This window comes from Apostichopus japonicus, chromosome 16 (assembly GCF_037975245.1).
Source record: "Apostichopus japonicus isolate 1M-3 chromosome 16, ASM3797524v1, whole genome shotgun sequence".
In the NCBI taxonomy this organism is placed as follows: Eukaryota; Metazoa; Echinodermata; class Holothuroidea; order Aspidochirotida; family Stichopodidae; genus Apostichopus; species Apostichopus japonicus.
The window spans coordinates 41,225,135-41,241,382 of record NC_092576.1 but is presented as its reverse complement, the minus strand read 5'-3'; the positions used below and the strand labels follow the sequence as shown (position 1 = coordinate 41,241,382).

The 16,248-nt window shown below is 33.6% G+C and overlaps 1 protein-coding gene across 1 annotated transcript in view; it reads right to left on the bottom strand.

The window, feature by feature from the left end:
• The window catches only part of LOC139982680 (uncharacterized), a 214,111-nt gene that overhangs the window by 88,851 nt on the left and 109,012 nt on the right, over positions 1–16,248 (bottom strand). The window lies entirely within an intron of this gene.

The window sequence follows — 16,248 nt, the reverse complement described above, 5'->3', positions numbered from 1 at the left end:
CCCTCCCAAAACCCTAAAAACACCCCAGCCCCTAAACACCACACCCCTCCCCTACACCCCTACCCAAGCCCCAGTACTTCACTCCTTTATAAACAAGTGGTAATGTTATGTAATATATCAATCAACAAAAAGATTGGTATTGACTGGAAAACTGTTAACTGATGTTTATTCATGGATATAAGCAGCAGATGGAGGACCCAGCTTTGCAGATCCTCACTGAGTAAGGTCTACTGTTGAGCTATTGTAAGGTGGGTAAGTATAACACATTTGGTATTGCAGGTGTAAATATTTGGGTATTGTGGAATTCCTTACAATAAAGCAACAGACTTGGGGGGGGGGGGAAGTTTGTGTTACCTTCACAATTACTACCAATGATCTTGTAAGAAATTCAACACTTGCATCTCCCCTCCCCCCATCTTGCCACTCTTACCCCTCCCATATGCAGCTCTCAGTAATTCCACGTTTTACCTACTCATACATTAGAATTGGGGACATAATTTCTTCAAAACCTAAGCACAACTTAAATTACTTCATTTCACGCTACAAAACCTAGCATTCTTAATAGACCGAACACTGTAGGAATGGGTTCCACTACATTGAAAACGATTTGAGTGAAGTCTTGTCGGTTGTAGCCCATAGCATGCAAACGACTTGGCGAAAGTCTAACTAATTTCAAAATGGCGGCGGTAGCAACAAAGTCGCGCGTGTCGAGCTAATCGTTTTGTGACTGGCCGTCTTAGACAACCATTTCACCTAATCTTTACAGCATCATGTAGGAGAGTAGAAGATCCACAAATGGGAGAACTTTTTTGCTGTAACTCTCTTTCGTTGGTTCGTTTTGGCCTATTTTGTGTCACCTAGGAATACTTGTGTGAGGACGAAGTTGGATTGCAAACGTTGTTTCATAGGTTTTCGTTGATTTTTTCTCGGATATCTTTGCCCTACCATACATAAGAATTACTTTTAATCCATTCTGTGAAGTTTTGGTAAGTTGTAAACCTTCAATGTCTGTAAATTCTGTGATTCAATAGTAGGACCTACTTTACGTAAAATGCGGGGAAATTCAAATTTAATGATATGCGTAATCGTTGATCTTTCTTCGAGGTCACGGGGTCAGACTTCCAACTGTAAAGTTTCATACGAATGATATTTCAAATCCAGTTGTTTATATTAAGCTAAATAGCGAACCAAGCTCTTACAACGTAATATCATTCAAGAAAAATAACAGGATTTTCAGTCACGTACTTTGGCGTACTTTGCAGTATACTTAGGAACTGATTCAATTTAACTAGTTGTTTGATAAGTGACTATTAACCGGTTACAGAGTTTATGTATATTAGGTGAGGTCACATATGAGTCTACACGTGGACTTTGAGTATTGTGGAGAAGAAGCATAGCACTTGATACGATAATCTCATTTTAAAAAATATTGGTTACTACCGGGCATATTGTCTTTTGTGTAGCTTAAATGACTTTGGTGAGGCTATTAACAATTAACCGTTGTCTGCGTTAAGTTAATTAGAGGCAGATTAAAGGAATAACAAAGGCAGGGATCAAAGACAATTGTTATTATTCAGTAACCTCAAAATTCTCTAATATACGATTTTTAAGCTAACCGCCTTTCTGATTGACTGAAACCGCTCGCTTTAAAAATTGCTCCTAAAGCCTCACGATAATACATAGTTAGCCGCCATTGATTACGTAATACGCTTGAAATTCTGTATTGATGATGTCAGAGTGGAACAACTCTCCTAAAAAAGTCATTTCCCGTGTGGTAGACTCCCCCGTGGAAACATTTGGCTGTTGTTGCAAGGGCTAGAGACTTATAAGCCCAACGCAATTTCCTACAAGCAATTTCCTATAAGCCCAACGCAGTTTAAAATACTAACGAGGCAGTTGAAGGTCAAAGTTACGAAAAATAAATAAACTTCTCGTTTCTTAAAATTTTCGTTAAAAAGAATGCCCAGGCTACGCTTAACAAGCAGACTGAAACCACGCCTAAGGAACGCTAAAGTAACATCAACGTGTAACAGCTTTCCAGTAATTTATGTGCCAAGTGTACCGCGAACACAGCGCATTAGTTACTGATGCACTGTTGTGGAACATGTACAGTAGTTACTTTATTAGCTATGAGTATCGGGTGAATGTGGTGGAACATTCTATGTGCATTTCTTAAACATCACATTACATTAAAGGGAAGATATTGTCAATTAAAAGGAACCAAAGTCCAGAGATTACCACCTTGTTTATTTTATAACACCACGAGGACTTGTAAAAATAAATCATATAACTAAATAATGAATGTCAGGGAATGAACAATCCGGCAACTGCCAAAGAAGTGCTTATATGGGATGTGCCTACTTACATGTTGGCATATACATGTTAGCTGAACTAGGACTACTGCACTAATGCTGCTTCTAAGGACTAACTGAGATATTTCCATTCACAGCACAGCACTGATCTTTACGAACGTACATACAGTTTAACGTAGTTCAGAGCGCTACTAAATAACGTAAATGATAACAATCGACCAATAAACTTACTCCTAAATAACTGAACGTAATCTCCCTCAGGACAATAGCTCAGCTTGCAAACAATTCATACGACTCACAAATGTATTAAGCAATATTCTGGGCACTTACAATATATACCAACAGTTAGACACGATGCTGTGGTACTACAAACATACCAACTTGGTTGATAGAAAATAATAAGATAACGTACCTTACGTGGACGTCTTGAATGATATTTTGACGAAGAGCGCCACGTTGCACGTTATATTCAACTCCTTTTGTACTACTCCTGAACAATACCTTAAGTTTGCGCGCTCGAGAATGTACTACTTTAATGAACACCGCCCCTGAGTTGCGGTCACCACATTTCCGGGGACCGGAAGCCCAACTATTCGAACAAAGGCCAGGTGCACGATTGCTTACGTCATAGTAAACAACTAAGGAGGATAACCGAGATCTCCAAGCAAAGAATAACAACATTACTTAAAATAGTTAATACAGGGTAACGAATAGCTCTTAAAAGTTACACAACTTCGCAAGTTCGGTTACAATTTGAAATCGGTTAAAATGATAAATGAAACTTGTTGAATGCATTCTGATTCGGAAAATTTATTAAGCATTATAAGTATATAATACACATGTGTACGTACGCATTAATGTAATTACTCACACAGCAAACTTATCAGAAAGTCTCCTTAAATATCAAGTATTATCATTACAAGGAAATCGATTTCGTTGCTGATATAAATTACGGGAAACCACTGATTCCTATTTTTATTTTATTTTGTTTTTTGCTGATAATTTAGTAACTTTGGTTTGATTATAATTTGTTAGTATTTGCAATTAAGATCAAGATAATTTGACTTTGGACACAATTAAAGGATTGGTTCAGTTGTCATACATGTTTATGTTATATGAAAGGGGACAATAAAAGAAACACAATGGTGAAAAAAACTTCTCAAATATCTGTTTTCGGTTAAAGAGATATTCAAGTGTAAATTTTTATCAGATTGTGTAGAAGCTGCTGAAATATTATGACTAGCTGTGATGTCTCATCCTCACAATCCTGAAAAGTATTTTTTTTTTTTTTCTAAATATTTTGTGAGATTTCATGACTTTCAATCAAAAGATATGTCAGGAGATCTCATATTTGTCAAAGGAAGTAATTGAGATTAAACATCTGAAGAGGTTTTGATTATATTATTGTCAAATGTGTTAAAACATGTAAATAATTGTTAAAGAAATATATATTCACAAATGTTAAGGGAGTGAGGATGTGACGTCACACCCTCACAGTAAGTCTTTCTTCACCAGTCGGTTTCATAGTGTCATATCTCCTTAACAGAGCATGCTTCATGGTAGTTCTTCACTGTTCTTTTTGTCTTTTAGTGCTCTTTCATACAAAATAGACATGTCAAACACCTGAACCAATCCTTTAAATCTCCATTTCTTTTAAATTAATATCATCAGAGAAGAATCTTGAAAAGTACACTCTTGATATGTGCTGACCTGTCTATAAAACCTGTAATTTGACGGTAGTGTAAACATTAACTTTGTAAATAAAGAGAACAGTTTGCGACCTGAATCACGTAGATTGTCCTGCCTGAACATTTCATTATAAGTTAAGGTTAAGCCATGTAGACTAAGATGTGTACGTTGTGTGCATACAATTCATATGTGTACAATAAACATAACAAACACAAAACCAGATATTCTAGCACCAAGCAGCAGAGAAAAACAGTAACAGTAGACCACATATACCTTTGGATGAATATTTCAAAGTTTCCTCTTTCTTCTTAAGTTTAAACAACAATCACATTTTGCTTCATTGTATTTTTTTTTTTAAACGACGTACACTCTTTAAAATCAAAATTGTATGTGAGGCCACTAAGGTTATTACAAATGCAATAATTGTATATTAATTTTAAAGCCTCTTAAAATAAAATGCTTGAGTATGTAATATAACTGAAGTTAGCAGTATTTTCTGCAAATAAAAAACACGGTATCCGTGGCAAAACATACCTAAACAGCAACATTCAGTAAACGACATTACAGTTTTTATTTCTTTTCTTTTTATAAACAAAATCAATAACGACTGTTACAATGAAAAAAAAATAAGACTTGACTTTGATAAATTTATCATTGCGCATCTACAAAAATATAAAAAAGTTCTAGGTAACTAATGGAAAAAATGTAAGCCACGATGTCTAACAAATGTACAGATTTTTTGCATTATTATGTACTTTTGTGAATTTAAAGGCCTGTAAAAGATAAAAACATATTTTTAGAAAAATCAGAAACAAAAAGGAATTTTCAAGTACGTGCTTTCTGACACATTTAATTCATTGTTATGCTAAAGTTGCAAGTTTAAATTAAATGTGACGGAATTTGTGAAAAGAGTATTAAAGCTAAGTTTGTCACCACCATTGGGGACATAAAAGTAGAAAAAAAAAAAAGAGGGAAGAAAACGTTCACAGATTGGAAGTCAGCAGTTCGTTATTCTTGTAATTACACAAAGGCTAAGAAAGGTCTAGACAGTATCTACAGGAAGATAATGCTATAGGGGCTGATTACGTTCTCCGGAAACCAATTATAAAAACATGATTAAAGCAAAAGACTAATGCCAAACCTATTATGTGTGATTGGCATAACATTATTTTGTATTTAATTTAAGGGGAATCTGAGGAACATTTTATTAGATCAGGAAAATCCCAAGAAGATGCAGTTCTTAGCTTTGGCTTTGACTATCCCAGTATGTGTTAAAATAATAATATAGAAATTAACAGTTTTTGAATTTTTCAACCTTCCATTTATGCATGTTACTAATATCAATTTACGGCAGTGTTTGTTCAACGAAAAACCGAGAGGAGAATCGCATCCTTTTATAACTCGTTCACGTTATTTTGACAAAATTATAGAGGGGAATTTCTTCTTTTGATCAAGTTTAATCTTAGTTTGAGTTATCAACAAATCAATCACAGAAAACTAGAAACGTAAGAGCAAATCGACTAACCAACATTTCCTAGATAAGTGAACTATAGGTGATAGGTGATAAATATATACAAAAACATGCAATGACAGTTTCGGATGCAGGATTTGAATACCATGGTTTTAGGTTCTTTCCAGACTTTTGAACTGTCTCAATTAAATAAAACAGTTATGCAAGACAATTGATAATAAAGTAGTTAGAGTCAATTCAAATAACTTCCTGGCTGTTTGGGTCACGCCACACAGGAAGGCAAAAATAACGTAAATTGAAACAAGTCGCGCTCATGATGATATTGCCTTTTTACTAAAACAGCAGTTAGAGCGTAATTTATTGTAATAATTGATTTTCGTGGAATATTTTGGACATTATAGTTAATTCAGTATTATTCAATGCTGGGATAAAACAGCATGTACATAATTGGATTGTTCATGAAATGAGCAAGGTCTTTTGTAGTGGCTTTTGACACTATCCTGCTAGCATCCTTGGTATAGTATCGGGGCATCACGTCCCTTCTGATACCGTTCGTTGTTTTTGCCATTCTGATTCCCTGTGGATAATAACATATATTCGTCATAAGAAATATTGTGCATCGCTAAGCAACCGATCACCTAGTTTGTAAATAGTTTACGTTTTTGAGCAATTTTATTCCCAGTTAATTCATTCATAGGCTTAACATTTGCATTTGATCAATTCAAAACGCAAAGGAATACTTCAGTAAAGAAGAACATAAGAAGTAATCGACGCCTCTCCTATTAAGTACATTTGATTGTTTATACAGCATAGTGTATATCACGGCAGGGTTTAAGTTACATCCATTGTATGGGTTTGATTCCATTAAAACATCACTAGTTATAATGAACCCTGGCAACTATTGTTTCGAACTTAAAATATTCAATGTTTGTCAGTGTTTCATATTTTTAAGAATTCAAACTCGAATCATATCATCTTATTTTTCTTCATATAAATACGTACTAATTTCGAATTGAAAATTAGTATGTATTTTGTATAATTTGTATAAAGAAAAATAAGAGGACATGATGACAGCAAATACATAAGACCTTAATAATGTATCGTCTTTTCAACCAAAAAAAATGAAATCCCAGAGAACTAAGCCTACATTCACAAAGTGTAGTTTGCAACACTATAGAAGCTTTTAGTGTCCAAATAACTATTGGGTTGGTTACGACAATTACACTTATCAGTTTTAGTACCGGAAAGACGTAATGTTTATGATGGAGTACATTGGAATAACGAGATATCAAATGCATGTAATCATTGTCAGGCAGTGCTGAATATAGAAATAAAGTCCACAGTGACATGTCCTAAGGTATATGCAATGTTGGTTTACGGAGAATGACATTTAACGAATTTACAGTATTTACTTTAATTAAAGCCTACCTCCAATATTTTCGGAATCTTTCCATCTGAAATACGAAATTACAAATTACCGTATGAAATGCAATTCCCGTTGTAAGATCACTTATTATAGTTGTTATGATGGATATATACATGGAAATGTGCTCGGAAGTACATGTATTTGTCCAATTAGCCTGGTGTATATCACTGCAGGGTTTGCCTTACATTCACCGTATGGGTGAAAGGCTACATTATGTTGCCAGATATAGATTGTCAGATCAAATGTTCTCGCCTCTGAGCATCATTACATCGAAATTACATTAAACAACCACTAGTCTTCGTCAACTGTGGTTATCAGTGTTTCTTCCTTAATATTTCAGTACATGTTTACGGTTCTTTTTACTTGTAGTTCACGCTCTTGTAATATCCTCCTTTTATCGTTTCCGTTTGCAAATAAATATTAATGTTTTAAAACTTTTGATCGAACGGAATGTTATGAAATAATATACCCCGATTATAACGAAAGCAATATTATAAAAAACATGATTAAAAACTTTAATACCAGGAGTTTCATCATGCGATTTTTTTTTTCAAAAAACAAGGAAAAATTGTTAACAAGGTGATTTGAGAGAAGTGAAGCGAGAATTACGAGATTATATGATAATTTAAGCTAAACGCTATGATTGATTCCTGTCATTCATGTTGTTGCTTATAAATCAATCACATCATTACTTTATATAATGGGAGTAATGTATTAGACCCGCTTATTGAATTAACTGTACTCATTTAACATCCTCAAAGTGTTGCCGTAAAATATTAATTATGGTGATAGTTAATATTCATATTTTTTTAGTAATATTATTAGTACATATTTATAAGATTATTTTTAAAAACAACTAAACTCTGCCATCCGCATAATACTCAATATTGTGATAGCTTAAGTTATATGTCTTTATTCATTAACCTGTTAAGTTTGGGTATCTCGAACTAGGAAACAAACATCCTTTTGCAAGTTTATAAGCTATATATCACAAAATAAATGCCTAGCAATTAAATTAACCAAGTTCCTAAAACGAACCCAATTATTTGAGAGTTCAAAGAATTTTCAGGGTTTTTCAGGGGGGGGGGGGGAGATTGTACCACAGGTTTAATCATCAGTTCTGTTGTAATATCGTTTAGTTGGAGTTTCATTATACTAACCGTGGAAGTTTTAATGTGTAGTACGTACGTTTTTTACATGAAACTCGGTGATCTGAATGTTCTTTAATCAGTAATTTGCTTCCAATCTTTCGTTGAGATTCGATTGGTAAAACCGTTAACTTTAAAAGGAAATGGTAAAACTTCAAAGTGACATTGTAATACTTACCTCTTCTCTGTACCTTGAATTGGTCAAACGGATACCATTGTGCTGATTTAAATAGAAATTGAAGCAATTGATCACTTCAATATTTAAAAATATGGCACTGGATGAACTTATTATATTCTAGGTGATTATGAGGACAATGCTCATCGACGTCCTTCAGTTCGTTTTTTAAGGTTCATACTTAATCAAGGGGATAATCAATTCGTAAAAGTTACAGATATAATCTCTACAGCTTTGTGATGGATTACACTGAACGCATCAGAGATGAACCGGTTGTGCATGAGCATGGGCAGTGTTGAACGACGCACATAATTGTTGCGTATATACAACTTATGTCCCACTACAAGTGATTCTTACATAATCCCTATCAGGAAACTGTATATATATATATATATATATATATATATATATATATATATATATATATATATATATATATATATATATATATATACAGTTTCCTGATAGGGATTATGTAAGAATCATTTGTATATATATATCATATATATATATATATATATATATATATATATATATATATATATATATATATATAATAAAATCAGGTGTACATTAGGTACACTGAATAAATATACTTATATTCACTTGCAACCTGTGCCTCTTATGCAACTTATTCCTCCCACATATGCCTCTTCGTAGTCTAAATATATGTACATATCAAGTGCAACCAACATTCCATGTACCATGATTTACGTACGGTATGTAAGTACTAAATACCTATATTAACCATGACTCGTTGTCCTCAATAACACAGAGATAATGTATCGAAATCTTCCTCTTTATGAAACGTATTAAGCTAATTGTTATTTCAACTAAATTTCCCCTTATCCCTCCTTGTGATAACTATAAAGCTTACTAAATATTTCCTACTAGACTACAAACAAGTATGTATTATACTCTCTCGCTTTCTCGAAAGCGGTTTTCTTGTTTTCTATCTTACATCTCAAACCACCCAACTACTGACAAGCAAAAACAGAACACGAAAAATGAGGATATTGGTAGTGCCAATTATTTTAGAATGCAGAACATGTATAGTTTAACTTTTATGGTTAATGATTTCCAATTCATCAGTACTCTGGTTTAAACCGACTCTCAATCGCCTATTACCTGACCCTACACTGTTAAAGAAATTAGTCTAACGAATGACCCGAATAAAATTTCATTAATATGACAACCTTTCATTCAAACTGAAAGTATTAAACTAGGGCTTGCTTCGTTTCATTTCAACGCATAGATTACGAAGTTTTCATTCTCAGTTTAAGATTTTCACTGAATTCAAGTATTAAGTATCAAGTTTTAAATTCACCAATAGTTTATTGTAATGAAGTTATTTGATATTTAAAAAAAGCGAACAAAATCATCTCCGCAATGTTTACCTTGTAGTACATTGTGTTAATATGTATTTGGCCGTTCTATCTTTCAGAAGCAGAATAAATGATAACAAACTGTTCATTGTAAGAACTTACGATGCAAAGTCCAGTAAGAGGCTAAATGTGATTTTTACTTCACCTGTTAATCTTAGAAGCTTAATATATCTGTTTCGGGTATCATTTCGTCTTTTTATTAAAATATTATTAGTAAGATAAACATGTCGTTCATCTAACATTCAATATGACATATTTACCAATTGGTTCATTTATTTGATTTGTCATTTTCTGACGGATTTAGGAACTCTCAATAGTTTACTGAATTTGATGGAAACGAATACCATTATTATTTGCATGATGTAACAGCGACACCATATTGTTGTAAGCTACTGGATTGTATTATTACGCATTTCTATATGGGAAGGAACCAACCCTTGAAAGAGGTTATTAAAGATACTCACCAACCAAGCACATGTTCGAAGATCAAGATTATAACCGTCATTACCACTTCTTTTTGGAAACCACTCAACTACAAGCAAGGAGAAGGAAAACATTTTAAACTGATAATTAAAATATAAACTAAAATATGTATCATATTGAGTGTGCAGCAAGTGGTATGACAAATATACTAAATTATTAAAGATTAACACAACTTCACGACTGGTTTTGTCCTTTTTGGGACTCATCAGGCGCATGTAATAATCGAACAACGGATATTCCTCTCGTAGACTATACCACTAAGTTACAGTGATTATACTGGTGTGTATGGGTCTATTATAATTAGCAAAAAAATGAACAACAAATGTCTTGTCTTAAGCATAGATATGATTGGTAATCTAATCTGAGATAACGGCTATAGCTGTTAGTTTGATTTTCTTTTTGATTTCTAACTCTGAGCAACACCATCTCACACAAATTATTACAACTCAGTTCTAATTCACAAAGGCAGTCCACTCTCAAACGAAAGAAATAACCCTCAAAGTGTTAACATAGTCATCATCTAAGAACCCGAATGTGAAATTCAACATGATGATCCTAGAATGCTTGTTCTCTTGACTTAAACATTAAGAACCATTTTCCAATCAATAAACTGTAAACCAATATTAAATGTCCTCAAAAACATGTTTGTGACGTTACGGATTTTCTATTATATTAAAGACAATGTATAACACACGCGCATTTAGTCGAACTGGTTATTTATTTCACAAAAATAGTTGAAATGGTGAAAATTACATCATCATGTTGCATCTTAACACGTAGCACGAAACAGAACAAAACATTCAAAACAGAGGTGATCCTCTCTCTTAGACCCCTCTCTAGCGCTGATACCAAGACATGGTGCATTACCTCTCTAGTTCGAAAAAGGGCATGTTCTGTGATTTAAACATTAAAGCATCTTTTGTTTCAATTTACAATAAACCTGCAATCCTACCAACGATTAAAAATAACATTGTTCTCACGTCCATCTTTTTCCGAAATGTAATCCTTGTTTTGACAAAACTTCAACTAAACAACCGTTCACTATGCAGCGTACTAATATACTGAACAATTAATGTATTAACAAAGATTACAACGATTACGAAAGAATGTACTTTTGCCATTTTACCGTAATCTCATTAAAACACTGCATTGCAAACCAGAAAAAACAAATATGTAACTAGTTTGTTTAACAGTCCTAATCCAGTGATCACGATGGGTGATTCTGGAAATGTGTTCTTGTTCTTTTACATATAGGGTTCACTGAAAGCGCCCTCGAAATATTGTTTATCAATATTTTCTTAAGATATGTTTGGATTACGTTGGAAAGGTTTATCTTGACGACATAACCAAAAGTAAAATACTGTTGTTGTGTGTCATTGTGCATTTTCGACTATTATTTATGGTTAAACAAAGTAGTTTTAACTTTCACTATTATGTATAACAATCGAATCCGTTCTGTACATATAGTTTGATAACACGTTCTCTGATTATAGTTCCAACGAGTCGATCAATCTTAATATAGGAACCACAAACCAGAATGTCACAAAGAACACAAGCAGTTCCATTTGTAGTATAATGATTGATTAATAAAGTTGTATACACACATTTAGTTAAAGTGGCATAATGATGGCACCATTTGGCAGCCAGTGGGGACGTCAGCGAACCCCTCCGCCCACACCGACTTCCTCAAATAAAAACTCGTTACAGATTATAGAGCCTATATGGTGCAATGAAATATCTCACTCTTAACATGGGATAATACCAAGAAGGCTTCCGACACGACTACCCAAAGTGACTCGCGCAATTATTACAGGATAAAGTAAACCATGACCCCACTGGCACAATGACCACTGTTATCACAAACTATCCTGAAGTCCTCGTTGATAAGTATGATGCTACGCTCAAGCAAAACTTTCAAGTGAATCCATCATTAAATATATATATATATGTGTGTCGTATCCCGATAGAAAAGTCAATCTAACTTATACCGTATATGTCAGTCAACATCATTTCCAATGACAGATATAACTAACTAGCTATGGCAAAAGATCGTTGTGATTGAACTATTTCAGTATAACTTAAACCGATCGATCAATCAATTAAATTGCTTTGTGAGTGATACCTTTGACATTCTTTGATAGCCAATCCGAACGAATTGATCCGGCTGGAATTGATGCAGGTAGAAGACAGTAGAATAAACTACAGAATAATGAGAAAGACAGCAAGATCAAAGATGGGAATGGATAAATTGAAGCAAATTAAAATAAATGTGTTCTAAATGTATCCCTAAACACGAGAAAGAACTTAAGGCGATAAATAAATTCACATGGAATACGGAGTACTGTATACATCGTATTTAAAGAGACTTAATTCAAGATATTCAACTTAAGTTAACTCAGACAATGGTAATATTCATAGTTTGAATATGAACGTACCTTCGTTTAAGCAACATCATTATCTGCAACCCGCAGCCTCACACACACACAATTGCACAAGTATTTGGCAAGCTATTTCCGCCAAAGACTCATAATAAACTGTACACACATATAGTATTACGATCTTTTAACGTTAAAAAAATAAGAAAGTGCTCAAAGTCGGAAGCCGAACCCCATTGCATTTCTAAGTGGTTTTTTTTAGGTAGAATCACATATACATTGTACAGTATTACGTAGATTTATCGATAGCCAATTTACCGCTCAGATGAATGCAACACATTATTAAAACATTGAGTTAGCTTGGTAATTCCAATTTACCGAGAACGTCAATCAGTTGTAAACGTGAACTATCTTCATATTTTTCCTTATACTTACTTCAGACTTTTTATTCGGTGTGACTGCTGTACATACATCAATATTTCAAAAATCTCTTCTTGTGTCATTTCTCTGCCGTCCTCTGTGTATATGCACACTTTACATACTGATGAAAGTCCTGGTAGTCGTAGACCTGATCTGAGGACGACGTCACATTCATCCACGTGACTAAAGGACTTGAATAGTGTTAAGACAGGGATAGGAATCTGATGGAATGAAATACATTAAAGATGCCGATATTAATTATTTCTTTAATTAAATAGAACGAATATAGCGAGTCAAACGGTAAATGTGAACTGAAGGTATAGCTAATTAAAAACTCAGAAATAGGGATCTGATGAAGTAACCAGTATAAAAGATTACGATATTGTGTAAGTTAACAGTTCAACAACATGGAGTTGAAAGGTGATCATTTGAGTGAGTAAAAAGTATAAACAATTGAATTGTCTTAAGTTTTCAATATTATTAAATTACAAATTTAGCACAACGCAAGTAACAACTTACCTATAACATTCATACAAATGGGTATCATAAACCTATAGAGATTCAGTAATAAGTTCAAAATGAAATAAAATTTTTAATTGCCCTTACTTACTATGTGGAGTAACAAGTGAATATAATAGCCGTATATCTTAAGCAGCATAATTACATTGTATCCGGCTCTTAAAATACACTGCTATCTATCAATATAACCAATAGGACATATACTACACATTGAGTACAGTATATCATATTAACTAGCCAACCATCTAAAGTTAATATCTATGGTTCGTCCTACTCCAATGACGTCATAGCTACAATCCTAGATGTCAAAACACTGCATCGATCATTTATGTCACCATCAGGAGTTCCTCACCAGGAATGATTTAAGTTTATTGATGGTTATAAGATCGTATTAAATAAGCTCAGCATATGCAGTACTAAATAAATATTACACGATGCAGTACCTGTCATACCTGCAAAAATGAAAAAAAAACTCACTTTATACTCTTCTCTTTATATTACGAAGTTTAATAATTATTCATGTGACTGGTGCTAAGTGACGTTTCATGTTTTAAGAAACAACGGAGGGGGGGGGGGGGCTCATAGTCGGACTACTTTAGCAGTGATTACGATTTTCCATGGGCTAAGTAGGCTTCTTTAAATAAGTTAACAAAACGATATTTCGTAAAATTATAGGTCGGTGTTTGAAAACGTTTTACCTGAAAAAGACTTTCGAGTTCGAAATCAAAATACCATAAGAATACATTCAACTAACGAAAAAAGACAACATGCATCATGATAATTGGTAAATTAAGAGGTAAATTAAGCTTAACAACTATGATCTGGGTCAGTGTTGATAAGAGACTGTTGTTCGGCCTGTTAGGCAAAGGGAAGTGCCTGAATGTGTTGCTACGCTTGCAATAGGCCTACTGGTTGAGAGGAGATAAGATGAAGACTAGGTACCACGGCTCGCTTGGCACTGTTAACATATCACTGTTATACAAAAATAGCGGGGAAAAATCGAGCAATCCTTGAGATATACATATTCATGAAATTGAATATTGAAGTTAACAGTTGCTCATGTATTGCAATTATGAAACTGTCAGTATTAGTCATCGAATTATTGTATACAGTTTGCAATATAAAAATAATTTAAAAAACCGGGAATCAGGGAACCAACATTTTCTGAATTTACACTTATAAATATTACAATATTTATGTAGTCAGTCGGCGTTTCCAACGAAATGCATGATAAACGCAAATGAATCTTTGCGACAAAGAAATATTAGAAAAACTCTGGTAAAGTTAAAATTTCCTTCTTCAATAGAATTACATCTAAACGTTCATATAAATGTATCAGTTCGATGTCCAGCAAATTATTTGCAGAATTGGACGTTTTTTAAAAAATATATTTCCTAATACCATAGGTATGTACATTTAGACGGTGCTCTATGGTTAATCTGACGTATTTACATTTAACTGTTCGTACAAGTATATATAATGATATCGTACACTGACTTACGTCACCACTTGATGCCTTCTCCAGGAGCTCTATGGTTGACCTCTGTTGTGACACATTCTGACTGTTATTAATGGACACGAACTTTGAACACATCTTAGTGATAGTATTGACGTCATCAGTCTAAGAATTAAAATGATACACAGGCAATTAATAAGTTAGAAATTGTACATGTACCCGCACAATGAACCTTGACCTTCCTGTTAAACAATTATTGTATGAAGTTAATAAAAAATATAATACATTGGGATTTGTTTCATTTTATTTCTTCATTGAAAACTGATAATGATTAGCACATGGATATTAATGGTTACTATCTTCAATGAAGAATCACGAATTATTTGACTGTTTATACTATTTTCACTTCTATGACTTCAGAGTTTGATTGTAGCTTATTTTACATAAAAGGAATGCTATAGAGTGCACCGGACAAGATGTAGTAATCTAACAGTCGAGTTTGCAACATAATATGTAAAACTAGTACGAAACCCATGTAAGACATCACCATCATCATTAGGTATTTTATCGTGATTTCACTGTGTTTCATACCTATGTACACTTACCTTAATCCACTGCCCAGAATGGAGATCCAAACAACTGCAAGAATTTTGCCAAAAGACTGTTTAGGAGAGATAGATCCATACATGTTGGAGAATATTTAATAATTATTTATATCTTTATGTATACTAAACAAAAAAAACCTGGAGTGACGCTGAGGTCAAAGATTTTTAATGAACTTGCCATTAAAGTGCAGTATATTGTTTACCACTCTAGCTTCAATCAAAATGGTCATAAAATGCGGTAACTATGACAACAATGCATCACACAAAAGAGAGGTTTAAACGACTTTAATCATCTTTGTTATTTTATTTGTTACAAACTTTGGTAAATCTTTGCTTAACTAAACAACAATTAACGGACCAACTAGGGAGATGAGAATTCTCCAGATATTATACGGAAAGGTTACTATTTGACCACATTTAACTCTTGTGTCATTACGTTTGAACATATTGGCATATAACATCATTCTGTGACAAGATATTATCACAACATGACTGTTGATACAGTAGTAGTTGTTGTTGTTATAGTTACATACCACTAGAGCCTAAAGGAACCTAACGTGATCATGCTAATGACCGTCATTAATATTAAAGAATAATATGCAAGATAATCAAGGGGGGGGGGGGGAGATGATGTCATGCCAATTGAACTGGCCCAACCCTTTTACTTGCACGACAAGTCCCTACGGGCAAAAGTATGGGCACTGTATGGTCGGAAACAATTGACTTCACAAATTGCTTCATAAGTCGCCAGAAATGTTGCAACGGTAAACAGTTTCATATGTGA